Source organism: Dermacentor variabilis, chromosome 8 (genome assembly GCF_050947875.1).
Source record: "Dermacentor variabilis isolate Ectoservices chromosome 8, ASM5094787v1, whole genome shotgun sequence".
In the NCBI taxonomy this organism is placed as follows: Eukaryota; Metazoa; Arthropoda; class Arachnida; order Ixodida; family Ixodidae; genus Dermacentor; species Dermacentor variabilis.
Genome location: NC_134575.1, coordinates 22,529,044 through 22,548,925, shown reverse-complemented (window position 1 = coordinate 22,548,925; position 19,882 = coordinate 22,529,044). Strand labels below are relative to the sequence as shown.

Here is a 19,882-nt window from a genome sequence, read left to right as displayed (position 1 = left end):
AGGGTGGCCAATCCTGCTCTGGTGAGAGAGTGCGTTACCGGTTCTGGTCACTGGGATCAGGCCGCACTTCAGGCCTGTTTGTGCAATTTTCTCAACACACGGTTTTTTTTTTCGGTGGAGAATTGCGCGGCACCGGGATGTGAATCACGGTCCTCTTGCACTGGAGACGGATACTCTACCGTCCCCGTAGGAGTTAAATTAAAAATTGAATTATGGTGTTTTGCGTGACAAAAACCACTTTCTGATTATGCACACCGTAGTAGAGGACTCCGAAAATTCGACCACCTGGGGTTCTTTAACGTGCACCTAATTCTAAGTACACGGGTGTTTTCGCATTTCGCCCCCATCGAAATGCGGCCGCCGTGGCCGGGGTCCGATCCCGCGACCTCGTGCTCAGCAGTCTAACACCATGACCACTGAGCAACCACGGCGGGTCCCGCAGGAGTTGTACGCCTCATTTAACCTACAGTGGTGCCCTATTTGATCAGTCAAGGTGGACCAATCTGAGCTCGGTTATACCGCATGGATGGCACTCGGCTAGTGAACCTGGTATTTATGACCTGCACATGTGTGGCGACACATAATTCAGGATATATATTTTTTTTTAGCAGAGTTTCCGTACAGTGATAAAAGGAAGGAAAATACATTAAAAGAAAGAAAAAAAAACGGAAAAAAAGGAACATAACATGTGATTTGAACTCGTGATCCTTCAATGTTGCCCGGAAAGGTAGCTCAGTCGGTTGGTTCGTCAAGCCAACGGTTACTTTCAAGCGCCAAAGCTCCTGCTCCGAGCCTCATACTTATGTGGAAAGGGACTGTTGTTGTCCGCGGCAGTTGGAAGGCATAATTTCTTGGAAAAATGGCCGCCAGAGGAGCAGCGTGAACTCGAGCGGCTTTATAGACTAGGAAAACTGCCTTAAAATATTTAGACTTGAGGGGAAGCTTCGTTAACAAACTATAACACGGCAATCAGCACTCGTACACTCGTATAAGGTCAGCATACCGCACACTAAATTCAGGATATTCGCGGGAACGGAAACAGTTTATGAATTCGAGTGCCGTGCCAATGTGAGTTTGTTGCTTTTTTTTTGCTACGGTAGCATATTAAATTCTGACAGTCGCAGGGGGATATGTTTGGACGTGAGGCATTTTCCCGGATGACTTTAATAACAAAGCATTACGTCGTGCCGATGCATTGTTCATTAGTGTCGTTGAGCATACCACACACTTCAAGGGAATCGCGGGAACGGAAGCAGTTTATGAATTCAAATGCCGTGCCGATGATGATGATGATGATGTGCGGTGTTTTATGGCGCAAGGGCCAGGTTTGACCAACTGGCGTGTCGATGCAATAGTTCTTAATGTAACTGAGCATACAACATACTTGGGAATGGAACATTTTGTACTCTGTACGTGAAAGTACTAAAACTTGCGTCGCCATGCAATCTGAGCCGTAAATCATTGTGAAAGCTTAACAGCCACACTGGCAAATCACTACGCCCTGCGGAAGAATACGGAACAAATGTATGCTAAAAAAATGGTCAGTTTCCTTCCTACATGAGCGTTCCCGTCACGTGCGTGGCTAGTTACCTCTGGCTCCCCGAGGTGGCAGTAGTCATCCCCGCTGGAGCACATTAAAACCAGCAGCGGCCGAGCAAAGTGTTTCATCGAGTATGAGCCATTCATTAGTCGTGCATAGATTTGGCTCTGGCTAAGAACGTGTCCAACCTTGTACCCGAGTGGATCAGTGTGTACCATAACGACCACGAGGCCATCATCGCCACCATTATGAGGCAAAAATAATTACCTTCCGATGAAGACAATAAATGTGGTGCGTACCTATCGTCACGAGATCACCCATTAAGACAATAAACGAGTTCGTACCTTTGCTCGTACCTTTGTGTCTTATGCTAAACAGCAGCAGTGATTGACGAGTCGCCCACCTTCACAGAGTGGAAGGGCTCACGATTTCTTATTCTGTACTGCAATACTGTTCGTGTTCTACCATAATAAGAATATGTGTACATATGTCACCTGTACAGGGTGTCCCAACAATCATGCACTAAGATTTTAAAATATGCAAATGACACGTAGCTCGACAGAACGAAGGTAATATTGTTTGTCGTCGCTTGGAGATCCTCACATATTGTTTTGCATTCCTCCTAAATATATAATTACTCTTAATTAATCAACTTCTCAAATGTTATAATTAGATGAGAAGTGTCATTCACGAAACTGTACAGCAACATGAAAAAGTCCCAACACAGCTATCTGTTGCTCAATACGTCATGAATAAAAGTGTTTTTACAAGCGGGGAAGAAGCGTACGAGCATAGGTAAGGTTCCCTCGAGCGGGGGGGAGGGGGGGGGCGTCGCACGGCAATATATTTTTATGCGACGTACTTTCTGCCACAAAGTAGTTATTAGGCAGTGTATATAATTTTAAATGCATTTTTCGACTTCCATAAGAAGTGGTTGAGGACTCTTTTAAACCTATTCCCACAAGTCGGGGTACCCGCACATTATTTGTTTACGTAAATACCATTCAAGAGGTGATATGCAGGATGTCCCGAGTTTGGCAATGTTCGGGGTGTACACGAGCTCTAGCAACGTCCTCAGATAAATGAGTGACGGGCATCGAAGAAGCCATAAAAGTCAGCCCTCGGCACACCTCCAGTGTTGATGGCTTTATCTATATTTACTCGGGTGTCAACATCACTTGGGCGGTCGCAAGAAAAAGGAGTCACGTAGTCAGACCGAGCGTGTCTTCTTTCATTTGTTCATTGTTCCACGCAGTACATTACCTGTAAAGCAAGTTACAGAAGATTTTCATCGTGTGACGTATTCGAAAGAAAGGGTAGGCGTGAGAATGTGCCACGTCTGGAAGGTTCGCATTTGAAGGCGGATAGAGAGGCAATGTACAAAGGAGGAGACATTTGCTTGTGACGCACGCCAGAAAGGCGTCGGGAGAGGGTCGCGCCGAGCGATGGCTAGCGGGCCAATCACGGTATTGCGATATTGCGTTAAAAACAATAAGAGGCGCTGGCGTGTAACATTGCCCAGTCTTCTGGGTTTGGTACTTGGAAGCGGCATGCGAAAGGTACAGGCGCCCAAATCTTTAACTGGCGCGCGCGAGCGGCGACTTTTCCGTGCGTCAGCGCCGTATGACGGGGCGCGGCTGCAAAGAGTCTGAGGCTAAGTGCATACGGACAAAGCGCGCTCAGCTGGCCCCATCGTCTGCTAAACTGTTTCCAGCCTCGCCCCGTCATACGGCGCTGACGCACGGAAAAGTCGCCGCTCGCGCACGCCAGTTAAAGATTTGGGCGCCTGTACTCTGTTATTGACATACGTGACTTCGTCTCGACATGTTATTGTCTGCTGCTTTTGCGCATTCCACGCTATCCGTGTTCACTGACTACCGCCGAGCAAACTCCGGCGAGCACTGAGGGCATTCTGCATAGTAGCCGGGAGCACGTATTCGAAAAAATGCTTTACTCCAGAATTGTTCATCAAGCGTTTCCAGCCAATCCTGGTGCTCAACATGCCATTACATAAGACGGGCAACCAACCGCAAAGAGCATTGCCGAGAACTAGGCTTTGTGGATGCGGCGCCACGTCTGATACTCGCAACCTGATACCCACTGGGTCGAAGCCGTTTCTCTCCTTCAACTAGAGATGGTACCGCTTATCACAGAATGATGACGCAACGGCGGGAGAAAGTTATTGAAGAGAAGGTATCGGCGTGTGTTTCTAGGATAAGACCAAGAATGTCGCAAGAATCAATTGTAATGTGCGTTGGCGTGCTGTTAAGTTGGGGCTAAAAAAATTAAGACATACATGACCAGTGTTATTTTAAAGCGCAGCTCTTTGGCGTCCGTTCCTGGGTTTCGCGTCGTCGTCGTCGTCGGCGTCGTCGTCGGCCTCGTAACCAGCTCCGCCCCCCTTTCATCCCCCCAGCGCTATCAGCGACCGACTGATACCGCTGGATGCCGCTGACGCCGCTAGAGAGTCAAGATAACGTGACTGCATAGAACACCGTCGCCGCCATGCAGAAAGAGGAGGAAAGGGTCCCCCCCCCCCCTGTTCTTGTGTGGCGGATAGCTGGGGTTGACTCACTATCGCCGTCAGCGGCATCAGTCAGTCGCTGCTATCTCTTCCCTCCTCCCTTTATCGTGTCCGCTTGCTGCGCGCGCTTCTGCCCCCATCGTTTGCCGCTGGGTGTACACGCCGCCCCCCTCCGCTTCCGCTTACTGCTGGTTGCTCTCGACGGCGGCGATGAGCCTCCGCTTCGGCGGCGCGAACGGCAGGGTCTTCTCGGTGGCGGCGCTTAGCCTCTGCTTCCCCCACGGCTGTGACAACCTCGCGAGGCACTTGTATAGATCTCGTCTTTGAGAATCAAGCATTGGTGTACCAAGTCGAACATATATCAGTGTATTTCTCCGACCACAAAGCTTCCTTCATGACTGTCAAGAACTGTTAGTGGAGTCTTTGTTAAAGGAATACGTGTGAAAAATAAAAAAAAATTATGTGATAGCGCATACATGTGTTGCTCGATTTCTTTGCCTCAATCTATCCAAAAGGTGAAACAGCTTATTTGCTGCGCTCAAATTTCGCATTAGGAAGTAACGTAATCGTCGGTAATTTTTTAGTAGCGCGGTGACAGGGTTGGCTAGTTTATCGAAGGAAAGTTAACATCGCTGAAAATTAGGAAATGTATGTTATAATGAGCTGTCTTTAGGCCTGCAAACAAGGATAATAAAGTAAAAAAAAACTTACTTTTAGGAGTCGATAACAAAGTTCAATGATCAAGCCCGGGTATGCTGCATTACAGCATAACCGCAAAATTTCGGGAAGTAGTGGCCTCCCCGGCAATAGTTCCGCGGAGATCTCTAATCCATGATAGGCGATTAGACCATCAAACGATAAGTAAAATTATAGAAGTTGCCAATTTTATAGTTTCAGGACTCCATAAAAACTGGGGTTTAGTCTGCCAAAACCATGATCTGATTACTCGGCACGCAGTAATGGGGTACACCTGACTAGTTTTGACTACATGAAATGCTTTATTTATCCTGCACTTGATTCTAAATACCCGAGCGCTTTCATATTCCGCCTTCATTGGAAGGCAGCTGCCATGGACGGTATTGAACCCGCCACCTCGATCTCAAGAAGGCAATGCTACAGCCACTGGGCTGCCGCGGCGCATGCCCCACGTTACTACAAAGCAGCAAGAACAGCACTAGTTCGTAAATTATGTCCTTGTGCAGATGGTTGTGCTAACGAATATACATCCCATCTGCTTTCCAAATCTCGTTTCACAACAGGTCATTATTATATGTCGAGTGCGTTAAACTGCTGAACTTTTCAATCTTGGTACGCTGTGAAAAAGACGCAGCTTCAAAAGCTGCTTCGAAAAGCAGCAGGTGAAGCGGAACAGCGTTTCATAGCACAGCTTCTTTTGAACAGTAAGTATTCTCCTCATCTTCAAAATTCCGCTAGGCTTCTTTGTGCCACAGTATTCAGCTCAAAATTTATAAGACGGGGATCCCTTGACCTATAGATACATAGCTCAGTAGCTTCCTAGCTTTAATGAATTTAAGTGTACATTCCTCATTTTGCTCATAAAGAATGTTTCTGTGGCGCAAGCGTTGTAGGTTTATCGCTCCATAAGTTACAGACGGTGCAGCGAAAAGTATTCTAATGATGTAGCAAAAAATTACTAACGGTGTGCAAGCAAGAGAAGCGATGTCCCTGTATACATGAAACGATCCTTGACTGGAACGTTGTTCTCCGCTCCTCCGAGATTAGCACAGCACCACCTCTCCACTTAAGGAGACGCTATGCTTGTAAAGAAATGCTGTGGGGTGCAATTGAAGCGCAGTGACTACTTTTGTCTGAGGATGCCGCTGCCAGCTACCTTCTTCAGGCAAGGTCGAGGTGTGCAGAGAAGCAACGTTCCAGAATACGAACGTTAACCTGGATCCAAAGCTTGGCAAGCGCATGTGGTGCTTACCTGCGTGCACTCGTCAATATTAGCTAGGGCATGTAACCAGAGCACCAGCTTTGGGCATCTATTCAGCTGCGACAGGCTTAGATCGTTATGCGTGCATAAGTTTTTTCGTGATGCACTGATGCACTGTTCAATGAAAGCAACAAAATGTCATCTCGCAATTGTGACATTTCTTTCGATATTCAGGGCCTACCAATGTTTAAAAAGAAGCGATTGCATACGAACCGAGATGCTGTTCCTTACTTCACTAAACTATTAGTGCGTTTTTATATGATAACAGAACCTTAATCATTTTGCTTCCAGACAGAATATACCTTTAAGATGAGAAAATTCAAGTTTTGACTACATGAAATGCTTTATTTACCTTATTATGCTTTATTAGTACGCGTCCGTCACCTTTTCTTTTTTGGTATTGACAGCGATCAAGCCTGCTATGAACCCTGTGAATCAACGCATATGCTAGTTCATTCACACTATCCCACTTCGGGCAATTCTATGCCACTGTCTTGTCGAGAAACCTGAGTCTTCTGAATTCCTGGTTGCATATTAAATTGCCGCGTCAGGTGCGTGAACCCACCTGTTATATCGGAAGTCAAAAGTTAGTCTGCCATTTCATTTACAAATAACAAATCAGTAATAAGGGACAGTGTGCCCTGTACCCGTTGTTTGTTTTGGTTTTGTCTTTTTTGTGACATGTGGCTTAAAAAGAAGCCGTATACCACTATTAGGCATGGCCAATTTTCCTCCCTAAATGGTGAATGGGCTCAGAATTAGGCTCTGTGTCCGAGCCTCAGGTTTGTAGAATAGCCTGATAAAAGCTGTCAAAGCGCTGTCAGATAAAATTATGGGACGAGTTTTAAGATTTCAGTTCGTTGATAGGTTGTTGTGGAAGTTGCGCGCTTTTTGTACAGACTGGCAAATACAGAAAGTGGCATGCACAAGATATTACATTTATTAAGGAACGTGTGTTTTTTATGTGTTTGTCCGTATGTATATAAGAACGCTGAAAGTAAAACAAGAAATGCATTGCATTTGTGGAACGTTCTTTTAGTCTTTACTAGCTGTACTTGAGAGGCAAAATATTCAGCAAAGCGTATACTACTTAGCAGCGACTGGCTGCAGTACCTAAATTTATAGGTATGTATAGTTTTCTATTTTCAGAGATTGTTGTCTTTTTTTCAGGCAACGCCATTCCAAACGAGTTTGTCTTGATAACTTGCTAATCTTAAAACAGGACACATGAATCTTTCTACAATTATACTTTCCGTCATCTTCTTTATGAGTAACGAAGCTGCATCAAAGAATAGGAGGGTTATTGTAGAATACACTGGGTGCATAAATATACCCGTAGCTGTAGTGCAAGGTAAGTGTTCACAATAGCGGAATTATGTCCTCTCAAACGCGAAACAAAAAATGTCAGATTTCTGCGGAGATCTCGGCGCTGGAAAAATTTGATGCACTAAATTCAGTTCTACGCATCTCCTAAATGAAACCGTGGTGCTTATGCTTTCAAAATGGATGCCGCCACGATTAAAACGAGAAGTAGTGGCAACGTCCCAGGCCTTTGGTAAAGCTGCCAGCTCCGCTTTCTTAACAACACTATATGTTTATCACTTTGAAACCACCGTCGTTCTCCAATAAAAAGGTCGCCTTGATTACATAATAAAGAATCAATGCTGTCATGTTAACTTATCGATCTCTCTTCAGAACAAAGGAATCATGAAAATATGCACTCCACCTGTTACGTCACACGTGAAAACTGCCGCGAAAGGTCCTAATTTGGAAATTTGGTAGAACAAACTAACACCTGCTTCTAAAAAGGTGCAGATTCGGTATCGTCTGGTGGTTGGCTCGAGTGCTAATTCGAGCATGACAACACTGAAAAAAATTGTCTGTCCTATAGAATTTGTACAGTTTAAGTAGTATATTTTCTTGCAAAAGACTACTTGATGACTATAGCCGACATATATTTTGTGCAGTAGACTTTGCGCAACACACGCTGGCAGTAAAAATTATATTTCAAAGGTCACATTACTCTGAAGCCATCAGAATTGTACACATTATAGAAAACAGCGAGCGATTGTATTTACTAAGTTGAAGAAAAAATGTCATTGGTCGCGGCTACGAATTACGGCCCAACGAAAAGAATTTGGTAGTTATTAAAAATTAATCGATTACATTGCCGTTACTTTCCACTCCAGCTTTATTAACGTTGCACAAATACAGTAGATGAAACGAGCTGACCTGCGACTTTTAATGAGTTCTCCGTAGCCGTTCAAAGGTTGTTTATCTTACAGGGAATTAATTTTCTAAACTTTGTTCAGTATTCTTCCCTTGTCTTTATTTATGACTTCTGCAACAACACTAAAAACCCGCTTCATGTGCATGCTGGGGAGGAGGTCTTTGTAGTAAATTAAGATATTTATTCAAGAAATTGGGGTTACTGAATGGGGTGATGCCAGGGTTTTGGTGCTCTATGGAGCGGTCTGGTTCATTGCGGCTGGAGCTAGGTTAGGTCGCTACCAACAGGGCCAGTGAGAAACTGAAAATTATATTAAGGCATTCTCTGGCACCAGTCTTCAAAGCGGCCATCGCTATCAAGCCATAGAAGTATCGTTCTAATTTGTCAGTCATCATCTGGAAGACCACCTCTCGGCGCCCTTCATTCGTTAGCCTTTTAAACTTACAAAAAAATAACAATGAATGGCAGCTCGTTCACGTCTCCTCAAGAGGTGGCCAAGTCTTTAAAGTTGTTTGATAAAATTTTGCATATTATTCAACTGTAGAAATATTGTTCGCACGTTACAATTACGAATATGGTCACGCAATCTCTTCCGTCATACATCAGTCACTCAGATGACATGTCTAACTGAGATTAGTTGATTCATAGCGAAATATTTAGCGCACGCAAATGACAAGGACACAGTGAAGAGGGACACAGGGGACCCCCTTCACTGTGTCCTTGTCATTTGTGCGCGCTAAATATTTCACTATGAATTCGTAGCAACTCGCCCAACTATCATTTCTGCTTCAGGAGATTAGTTGGTTTCACAAGGAAGACTAGCGGAAACACGTAAACGTTATCAGTCCCGCAACTCTTCCTTAAAAAAAGTTAACAATAATTCGAAACTGAAAAAAACTACTTCAGTACAGTTATGAACAATTTATTTAGTGTTACAGCTTCTTCATTCTAAATGTTGCTGTAGCGGTTGAAAGTTTGAATGAAAGGGTTGTAAGATTATATTTGTAAATGCCACATGTCTTGTCCTCATGTCTCTATAACATTGCGAGAGAAAGTTTGTCGTTCGCCGAGGCAGCTCATCTTATCAAATTGACACAGGCATTCACAGTGCCAGCAGGGGCGCTATTAAGTAAAACAATTCCAATCTGTTTTTATTACTATATCATGACGTCCAACTTACGTAATTGCCGACGAAATTATCGGGCGTTGACTCGCGGCGTTGTTTGAAGAGCCCAATCAAACGCTTTTCCGTTTACAGGAGATCCCTTTTTGTCTTCCTTTCAAAGGGAATAGCATTGCCGACCATGACACTTTCTTCTTATGTAATTGACTGACAAGAGGCGAGAACAAGGCAGTAGTGCAGAGGGCTTTGAGGGGGCCAAGCTAGCATCCATGAAAGAAAACCGGATGAGGAGGGTTGTGCCAGCGTCTTCGATTGGCTCGTTTCCCCTTCCTAGCTTGCGGTGGCTGGTCGAAAGGTACACCGGTGTGCAACGGAATGATATAAATGCCACCTAATACGGATCCTCAGAAAAAATGAATTGCCAGAGCGAAGTCGTATGGGTGTCGAAAGCGCCCGACAACGTTATACTGCCACAGTAAAATGTAAAATTATATTAAAAAATATCATTCTCCCGATCAGCTTAGAGCCGACAGTGCCAGAGCGAATGGCGGGCAGCCGTCTTCTATTGCTTTCGGAACGGGACACTACTGGCTTATTCCGAAAAAAAGCTATTTCAGATATAACAAAGCATCTGTAATGTGTACGCGTCACTTAAACGTAGTGAATTTTAGCGTTTTTCTGACATTGCGTAGCAGACAGGTGAAGTGGGCGCAGCAAGAAAACTTTTGACTAGTAGCGGAGGTCGGACGGCGAAAGCGGCGTAGAATAGGAAATAAATATTTTTCTTTTGTTCGGCCTAACGCAGAATCAATGTATACACGTCATAGCAGATGGGCTTCTCGCGGTTTTCGTGACGTCGCACGGCAGGCAGATAAAGTGTGGGTGGCCTGAAAGTTTTTTGACGAATTGTGGAGGGCTGATTGCAGAAATGGTATAGGAACATTCAGATTTTCAATGTTATCGAGTCCCAGATTCTTTTTACATGTCACATGCCTCAAAGGACTGAAAAATAAAACTTGTTTTGCCATACGCGCGTCGCATAGCGGAGTCGTGGCAGGATGCATGGCAGTAAGACCTAAGAGTTTCAAGAACATGCGTCATTGCTATCTTGTGATACATTGTTGCACGAGTTGATGAGAGCGGCTTGTCTAAATGTACAGTTAGATAATGAGATTTCCAACAAGTATATGCTTGTGTGCATAAAAACAATCCGTTCAAAAGAAATCACCATTCTTTAATATTACCTAGTGTGCTATATATGTGGTATATATGTTTGTCTATACGGCTCAATATTTGGCTCCATATGGGGATATGTGCGCATCTAAGTGGTAGGGTCTCCGCATGGCATGCTATGAAAGTATATTAGAATTATTCGCACTTGTAGGCTGTCCCCAGCTAGCATTAGCCAATTTTTATGTATATAACGAAACACTATAGGAAGAAGCGACCAAATGCATGTCGCTGGCTAATGTATAGAGCAAGTGACCCTATTTCACGTGTTCTCCTGAAGTGCATTATTAGTCAAGAATTAGTAACCAAATTCGCGAGCCTAACCTTAAGGCAAAACTTCCCACGAGGAAGTTGTAGAGAGCTCTCTAAAGATCTATTTCAGCCCCTTAAAAATTACGATTTCTTACTTACTCATACGTATGCGCTTCAATGAAAGCCGACTGAATGAGAAAATGAAAACTAGTTACCTGCCCGTTTGCGCGTCTCGATTGGACTGCTACTCAACGTTCCACGTGTGAAGAACAGTGCCCTTAGCCGGCCTTAAAAGTGACAGGGCACTGACGCAGGCGTTGACCGCTCTATGAAGCCCAGTGACATATTTCAGTATGCCGACAGCTAGATGGCTGCATCACTCCCATCGTCAGTTGTTAGGCGGCAGCTCAGCAGAATAAATACGATGTTCGTTAATAGACGGCGTGTTTGAGGGCACTGCAACTGCAATCCACAAGCGAGCATGCCAGCTTCTTTTCTTCAAAAATAGTGGGCTATATTTAGGAAACAGAAAAAAATGAAAGAAAAAAATGATTACATAACAAGTAGGAAGCTAGAAACTAAAGAACAAGATGTTTCACATAAAGCTATAGAGCCTTAATACTGGAAGTTTGGCAATAAATTTTGTACTGGTCTTATTGGTAAATAATTTCAGTATAGATTACTAAACAAATCGAACATAACACAGCTTAGTGCAGCTGCTAAAAAAGAGTGTACAGCTTTAAATAGACGTATTTCTCATAATGGTACTACCGAATGTATGCGCCGGTGTCATGGCTGACTTATTTTTTTGCCCCAAGCTCTCTCGTTCCTTAGGCGGCTATGAGCAACAACCTGTTTGTCCGAATGGACTTGATGAGACACTAATCCAGAGCCATGAAAACTTGAGAATTTTTCCCATTTTCGGTGTCTAGAAAATAGTGCTATGTCACAGGACAAAAATTTGCCAAAAAATGGCCGCATTCACAAGTGACATACCACCATCAATTTTTTATTTGCTTGTAATTATGAAGCGAAAGGACTCTTTTTTTCAGACAGCGTGGAGTTTGATTATAGATTTAGTCATTGGTGCTACAAATCAGTGCACCAAAACGGCTTCCTCCGCCCTGATTTCTAAAGAAAAAAAAATATCCACGTTTACCCAGGAGCATGCATGGTCAGCAACGAACTTAAAATGCCAGATGGTCACACAGTGGAGACATCTCAATTTTGCAGGAGGGTGACATGCAACGCGACAGCTGGATACCTGATTGAAGAGCAGTAAGTACGAGCATTTCTTGGCAATTCCGTGCATTGTACTGCCGTATCTGGGCATGTCTCTATACTGGAAAAACCCAACTAAGAGCAACAAATAAAAGGGGAAAATAATAACGACGGGACGCTTCACATATGTTCGCGCCTTAGGAAACACTCAGCTCTCTTGTAAGTGAGCACAATGGTGAATAGATTCAGGCAATGCCGTAACAATATCCTATAGTACACCAGACAGTCTTTATCTATAAACTTGAACAAGCGGGCCTCGCTATGTCTCAGTGAAAACCTATATTACATTTAACCGATTTCCGAAACAGTAAAGCACTGTCAATTGTCGCGGATCATTTCTTGTTAACAGTGTAGGTCTCGTGTCACGTGCCCAACAGTTAGGTGCATTTTGCACATTGTTCCCATCGGATATAACCGGACATCCTTACTTTGCTATCGATCAGCTTTGCGGTGCAGCTGAGTTTGCTGTTCTTGTCAACGCCAAACCTGCAGCTCTTCTCATAGCCAATTGTTAACAGCAACAACCGATTCACAGTTCAACTAAACTTCGCCAATTTAAGTGAACACCAATCAACCAAGCGTGCTAAACTTGTTGTGCGCTTTAACAAAAAAAAATATGCTTGATTAACAACAGCCACTGTTATAACTCTCCACACGCTGCCTGTCGAAGTTACCTCTTTGCTTGGTACTGAGAAAATAAAAGTTTATAACCTCAGTAATATGGAACATTTTTTGTAGAAACAACAGCGGCACTTAGGTACATGACTAAATTGATTGCCACTCCTGAGAACAATTTAGAAAACGTACTTTTCTTTACCAACAGCAGGTCAAAGATGTCGTAAGAAATATTATGGTTGTCGAACCTGCTGTATTTCTTAAATAAACCAGCTAGTCGATCAAACCTTGTAATCGCGCTTTAAATATTTAGGTGCTGCACTAAAAATGTGTTTCAGTCTTATCAAAATCACAAAACTAAATTGGTGGAAAAAATTACAGCGCTGCTACTGCGAAATCGACTTTCAATTCGTGCGGTAAACTCTCACATTCTGTTGTGGGGTTTTACACAAAAATATGGCACAAAAAACCCAACAAGCCAAATTACTATTTTAACTGCTACTATAGAGAAGTAACAGCTTTGTGACTGCTATTTCTCAACAGTTGTCTCTACATACCGATCAGTTTCTGGCAGTTAAACTACCTTGATCCGGGAACGTCTTATTCAATTGTAGCTATCGCAATGACGAATTAGCTTGTTCAAACTTGTATGCACTCCGCGTCTTCCTCTTTTTGACGAATGCCAAAACAGGAAGACTAGCTTCGAAAATTGTGAGCCACTGGTCAAGAGTCTGCGAGCGTTTCCTACTGTGTATAAGAATTTGTGGCGCGCAGGGGGAAGAAATCTTTGCGGGAACATCTTGACACATGGCTCGATAAGCTCTGATGTAAGGACGTTCGTATGCATTGCGCAGCAGCGCGACTTGCCACGAAAGTAAATTCGCTCGTTCACAGCAAAATCTGCCCGACCGATTAGTTCTCAGTTAACGGCTGCAAAGATCGCACATCGCAGATGAATATTCGATAAAATAGAACGGACAAGCAGGCTGTCTTTTTGGCGAAGCAAGAAACTTTCGCTTCGTCACGTAAAACGCGCCAGGCTGCGGTGCAGACGACGACCGTAAACGCGTGCTTGCAGTGCTTTTTGCATCTCCACATGGATCTTTCGATTAGTCTCCGCTCCTCACGAAGCTTCAAGCGGCTTGCAATGTATAACCAAGGACAGGCAAGCACAGTGCTATCTAACCTTAGGACCTTGTCGGCGCAGCACGTATTCAAACATCTTCAGCAAAGCTAAATTATCAGTTGTCTTTATACCTTAATAAAACTGGCAGCAGACGGCGAGATATAAGAAAGCGTTATTTTCGCCAGTGGCTTATCTAGCTGTCACAAAGTGCGTGCAGACGTCCCTCTCGACATGGCCGCGATTATCGACATAGCCGCAGCGCCACTTACACGACGGTAGGGAGGAAAAGCTGCCCATTGTTCGTGTACTTGCCGGACCGGTTGTTCACGTGGGTCGCCAGGGCGTGAAGAGGGTCTAGGTAGCCTCGGCGAGCAAGGAGAGTGTCTTGGAAGACGGAACGGCGTGGTCGGGCACCGACAGGCAGCTGGGGATGCAGTCGGCAGGCTGAAAGCCCCAGGCTGAAGTCTTCGGCGGCTAATCAAAAGACGGTGCAAGTCCGTCACGACTCTCGGCAGCGAGATAACGGCAGCCCGACGCTTCTTCAGATCGGCATCTCGGCGAGCACACCACAGACAAACCCGCTCTCAGAACTTACCGCCGGACCCTTTCTTGTAATCGCGTTTCATCTTTCATTTAATTCTTCATTGCGTGTTAGTTTTTGTATGTTGTGTCACTGTAGTGTCTGCTGCGTTTATTGTAGCATGTATTTTTCATTTCTGGAAGGTATCTTTTTTATAATTTGGGGATTGTTGTGAATTCCCACTTGGTCGCCTTTCTGTTGCGTCAGAGTTTGTGTTGTGTGTGACCCGCACGCCTTCCGCGAAGTTTTGCACCGTCTGCTTGTAGTTTGCTTATTTTTTTATCATGTCGCTCCCATTATTTTATTTTGTTAAGCTGAGTGTGCTTTCGCGCCGCCTCCCTTCTCGTGCCTCTGGTCCATGGTCGATGAGGCGTGGATCTTGTCGCCAGTCAGCAGTCGAGCCATCCGTAAATGCACGCGAGGCGGGTTTGTTGTCGCCCAATCCCCTCCCTTTCATCATCATCATCATCATCATCAGCCTGGTTACGCCCACTGCAGGGCAAAGGCCTCTCCCATACTTCTCCAACAACCCCGGTCATGTACTAATTGTGGCCATGCCGTCCCTGCAAACTTCTTAATCTCATCCGCCCACCTAACTTTCTGCCGCCCCCTGCTACGCTTCCCTTCCCTTGGGATCCAGTCCGTAACCCTTAATGACCATCGGTTATCTTCCCTCCTCATTACATGTCCTGCCCATGCCCATTTCTTTTTCTTGATTTCAACTAAGATGTCATTAACTCGCGTTTGTTCCCTCACCCAATCTGCTCTTTTCTTATCCCTTAACGTTACACCTATCATTCTTCTTTCCATAGCTCGTTGTGTCGTCCTCAATTTGAGTAGAACCCTTTTCGTAAGCCTCCAGGTTTCTGCCCCGTAGGTGAGTACTGGTAAGACACAGCTATTATATACTTTTCTCTTGAGGGATAACGGCAACCTGCTGTTCATGATTTGGGAATGCCTGCCAAACGCACTCCAGCCCATTCTTATTCTTCTGATTATTTCCGTCTCTTGATCCGGATCCGCCGTCACTACCTGCCCTAAGTAGATGTATTCCCTTACGACTTCCAGTGCCTCGCTGCCTATTGTAAATTGCTGCTCTCTCCCGAGACTGTCAAGCATTACTTTAGTTTTCTGCATATTAATTTTTAGACCTACTCTTCTGCTTTGCCTCTCCAGGTCAGTGAGCATGCATTGCAATTGGTCCCCTGAGTTACTAAGCAAGGCAATATCATCAGCGAATCGCAAGTTACTAAGGTATTCTCCATTAACTTTTATCCCCAATTCTTCCCAATCCAGGTCTCTGAATACCTCCTGTAAACACGCAGTGAATAGCATTGGAGATATCGTATCTCCCTGCCTGACGCCTTTCTTTATTGGGATTTTGTTGCTTGCTTTATGGAGGACTACGGTGGCTGTGGAGCCGCTATAGATATCTTCCAGTATTTTTACATATGGCTCATCTACACCCTGATTCCGTAATGCCTCCATGACTGCTGAGGTTTCGACTGAATCAAACGCTTTCTCGTAATCAATGAAAGCTATATATAAGGGTTGGTTATATTCTGCACATTTCTCTATCACTTGATTGATAGTGTGAATATGGTCTATTGTTGAGTAGCCTTTACGGAATCCTGCCTGGTCCTTTGGTTGACAGAAGTCTAAGGTGTTCCTGATTCTATTTGCAATTACCTTAGTAAATACTTTGTAGGCCCCCTCCCTTTAGGATAGTGCAAATAAGTATACGTCAATCTTTAAGACTAGCACTCGGCCGACCTAGGAGCTGCTGTCGATAGGCAGCTTCATTGTATTCACACACTATACGGACAAATATACCGCGCCCGGAAAACTCCTCCTTTCGTCTTATAGCCGTTTCAATAATGTTAGCGGCTATTTCCTATGCAACGACTGCATAAAGAGCGTGCTTACCTTTCATTTTTCTTGGAAGCGGCAGAAAGTGACCGTGCTATCCCTCCCCGTATTTGCCCAACATAGAGCTGCGTAGGACGCCCTATGGTTTTCTTATGTTTTGCCTTCTTTGCTGGAACCACTCTTTGATACAGAAACAATGTCTTCCAGGGCCAAGCATACGGCCAAGACATGTATGTGGGCAAATTAAGAAAGCCAGGAGCCGACGAACAAAATGACAGCCGAAGCGATAAACGCGAAGTCACTTCGACAAAATACATGTAACCCAATAATGAAAATACGAGGAGACACATTTTTTTCTACAAGAAATCCCGCAATTTCACTTTCCTGATTCATAGGTGACAAATGTAGAGCCAGATATGCAAAATTATCTAATTTTCCGTCGCCGACCAGAAACATGGTCGCAGTGTTTACCAGATACCGAAACTAGCCCCGCCGTGCACCCAGTAGTTGTACGGTCACGTGAACCGGTTCTCCTGATTCAGCAAGAAGCCCACCCACCCGAACAGCGGGAAAGAAGGCACCAAAAGCTTCGCTTTGTTGGAGAAATTAAGCTCTGGAAGGCGCAAATTTGTTAGACTGTGAGTATCTATATACTATGTGTTTGTTTCACCGCATAATCCAGTAGAGATGAGAGCCGCAATCCTGCACAGCTGTACGGCTAGAAATGAGATTATTTCGAGGCAGATTTCCTATCTCAGTGCTGTCCGATGTGTGAGCTATCAAGAAAAGTTGCAGTGGCCCACACAGCCGTGGCAGCAGCACCCGATAGGAGCAGAACCCAGCAGCAGCAGTCATGGTTGGCATAGATCCGGAGGAGGTTAGCCTAGAATATTTCGCTTTATTAAACCCCCGGACACTCATCTTTGTATACATTAACCTTTGCATACTCAATGCGGTTACGTACGTTCCATTTATGCACAAATTATTTTTGCAAACACGAACTTTTCTTAAGGCACCACTATGGGGGGGGGGGGGGTGTAGCCGGATCTTTGCCGTAATGCACTACAATCGTAAGTGGTTTACTGAGCAACAACATATTATTACTTAATTTGTAGCGATGAGGACTCATTAGATAAGTAAAAAATAATATTATCCGGCTAATTTAGATGTCTCTGTGCATTGTCCTTCTCCTGGGAATCAAATTATGCAGCTTCGACAAATCTTGATACTCCTTAATTCTTGAATGAAGGGCCTATACATAGCGAAATTTAGTTAAAGAACACATAAAGTCACTGAAACCTAAATATTTTGGTGCATTTTTTCCAGCTGCACTGTCCCAAGGAATTACGACCCCGAGAGCCTACACCTCGAAAATAGAGGCGGAGGATTCCCGTATTGTTGCCCATGGTTCTCGAAAAAGGCGAACCGGATAAAGCGAAATTAATTCCTTCTTGTACTCTGTTATATGATGGACACAACAGAAGCTAACAATGTTTTTGTTATTCTTTCACTTTTTCAAATGTAAACTCCGACACATCGCGAAATAAAAGGAACATCTTTTACACTAAACGATTACAAAAACGTTAAGCAATATATTATCCTTAATTTCTATAAGCGCGAATGAAAAGCGACACATATCTGGATAGTACATGGATGTGACTGAATTCGCACATTATTTTGATTAGAACCCGAGCTTTTTAGTTTTCCTTCCTAAAATGTGAGGGAGGTTCTTAGCCCGAGAAGAGAGGTTTCAAAGCTTAGGCAAATACTTCACATGCACCTGTGCCACCGCAAATCACAGTTTTGTACAGTGGGCTCTCGAAACGTGGTGATTCTTAGTGATCACAAGGCTTTAGATTTTATCGGCAAATATTAATTTTTTTCCTCGTCCGTATTTCTGTCTTTATCACTGGCAGACACTGACATTGTAATGCGTACAAGTTGTACATCAGACACGGAGAAACATGTACTGAAACATTTACATTGACCTAATGTTTTAAAAAAGGAGCGTTCATCCTAAGGCGCACATGAATTGGGTAAAGCATAACTAAATGTTTTGTTTATTCTCGGTTAATATTGGATGGCTAGCCGCTATTTTTCAAGCTGAGGAACCTGTCACGTTGGCTTTCACGTTCCCTGAAGAATTCAATTCACTTTCTATGCCGGACGACATACAAAATGTTGACAGCAATGAAAACGCGAGAATGGCCTTGAGTCCCACGCTTAAGGGTCATTGAAATCGTAAATATTTATTTCAAGCAGATTTCACACCACGCAGCAAACTGTTGTTTACAGTTACACACCTACGCACTTGCTATGCTTAGTTGTAAGGTCTCTTTCGCGGAAACGGTAAACAAAGCACTACATCTCACGTAACTGCTTATATGTTAAAAACTCGCACGTTGATCAGCAGTCGACGAATAGAACGTTCCGCCGATCCACAATTGTTAAACATCATTTATAGCAAGGCTTGTTTCAGCTGACCGATAACAAGAGCATCTTTTCTACCGAAGTCAAGGTGGGGGATGACGGGCACTCAGTGTGCCGTTGTGTCCTGAAAGCTGCATTTTCTGAAGTGTTTCGAGTTGAACTGTTTTACCGCTGTCTGGTCCTGAGCAGATGGCATGCCTCCAGTCTGCAAGTAGCCATGATCAATCTCTGAGCACAGCGAACGCGAAGAAGTGCTCGAAGTACAAAGCTCCACGTGAAGAGAGCTGAAAGGATTGTCTCCAGCTCAGAATATATCACAATGCTAAAGAAAAGAGCAAGCAAAGTTTGACGCCAGAGAGGTGGCAACGTCAGCGGGCACGCCAACGAAGAGGTCGTATCGTCAACGCGAGCTAACTCAAAATCGAGATCAGACCCTCCTGGATCCAACTGAACCAGCCCAGCTGGATAAGCTTGAAAAAGCTTAAAAAATCTCGCCCCAAATGCGAGCTTGCTCGATAGATGTCGTCGAAAAGGGCAGAAAGATAGAGATATGATAGTCTTATGGCAAATACAGGAGGTAAAGGTCGTGTGTTTATTTGGCGAATAAATCGCAGTGAACATTCGCTCAATAATTAAATTACCAAACGTGGTCGCAAGCGTGCTCAGGTAAACGTGACGAATCTCACTAAAATAATTCGAATAGTCGCGGTCACAATTCTCACATTATAAAGAATACCGGCAGAGGGAAGCGAAGGCTCCTTGCTGAATTCAGCTTAAATTCGTCTTAGAAATTTAAGATTGCGCCACATTCAACACTAATCGCCCGAATACACAGCACATATGAAGCTACCACCCGACACAGTCGACCCCGCCTTCGCATCCTCCGTCAATTACCCTCTAAGGAATGGCGCGAGCTCCGCCTATTCGTTCAGCCGCGTGGACATTCATGTGCAGCACCACCTCAGCTAGAATAGGAAGACGCGAGCTTTCCTTCTTTAGCGTGCCCTTGATCATTTGGCCTTCAACAAGGTATCATGAAGTTATGGATTGAAGTGCACCGGTCTTGTGGTTTCTTGGAGCCGTTTATACGCTACGCGCGGCGTGATCTTATCACACATGGACTTG

At 44.3% G+C, this 19,882-nt stretch overlaps 1 long non-coding RNA gene across 2 annotated transcripts; it reads left to right on the top strand.

Annotated features, from left to right (window-relative positions):
- The first annotated feature begins 5,426 nt into the window (after window positions 1-5,426).
- LOC142590951 (uncharacterized) lies at window positions 5,427-17,871 on the top strand. 2 transcript variants are annotated; one of them, XR_012830288.1, is made up of 4 exons: window positions 5,434-5,464; window positions 7,192-7,372; window positions 12,020-12,134; window positions 17,654-17,871. It is a non-coding gene; the product is annotated as an uncharacterized LOC142590951 (long non-coding RNA). The 2 variants fall into 2 exon arrangements; XR_012830289.1 differs by lacking the exon at window positions 7,192-7,372 and having other exon boundaries at window positions 5,427-5,464.
- Window positions 17,872-19,882: the final 2,011 nt, after the last annotated feature.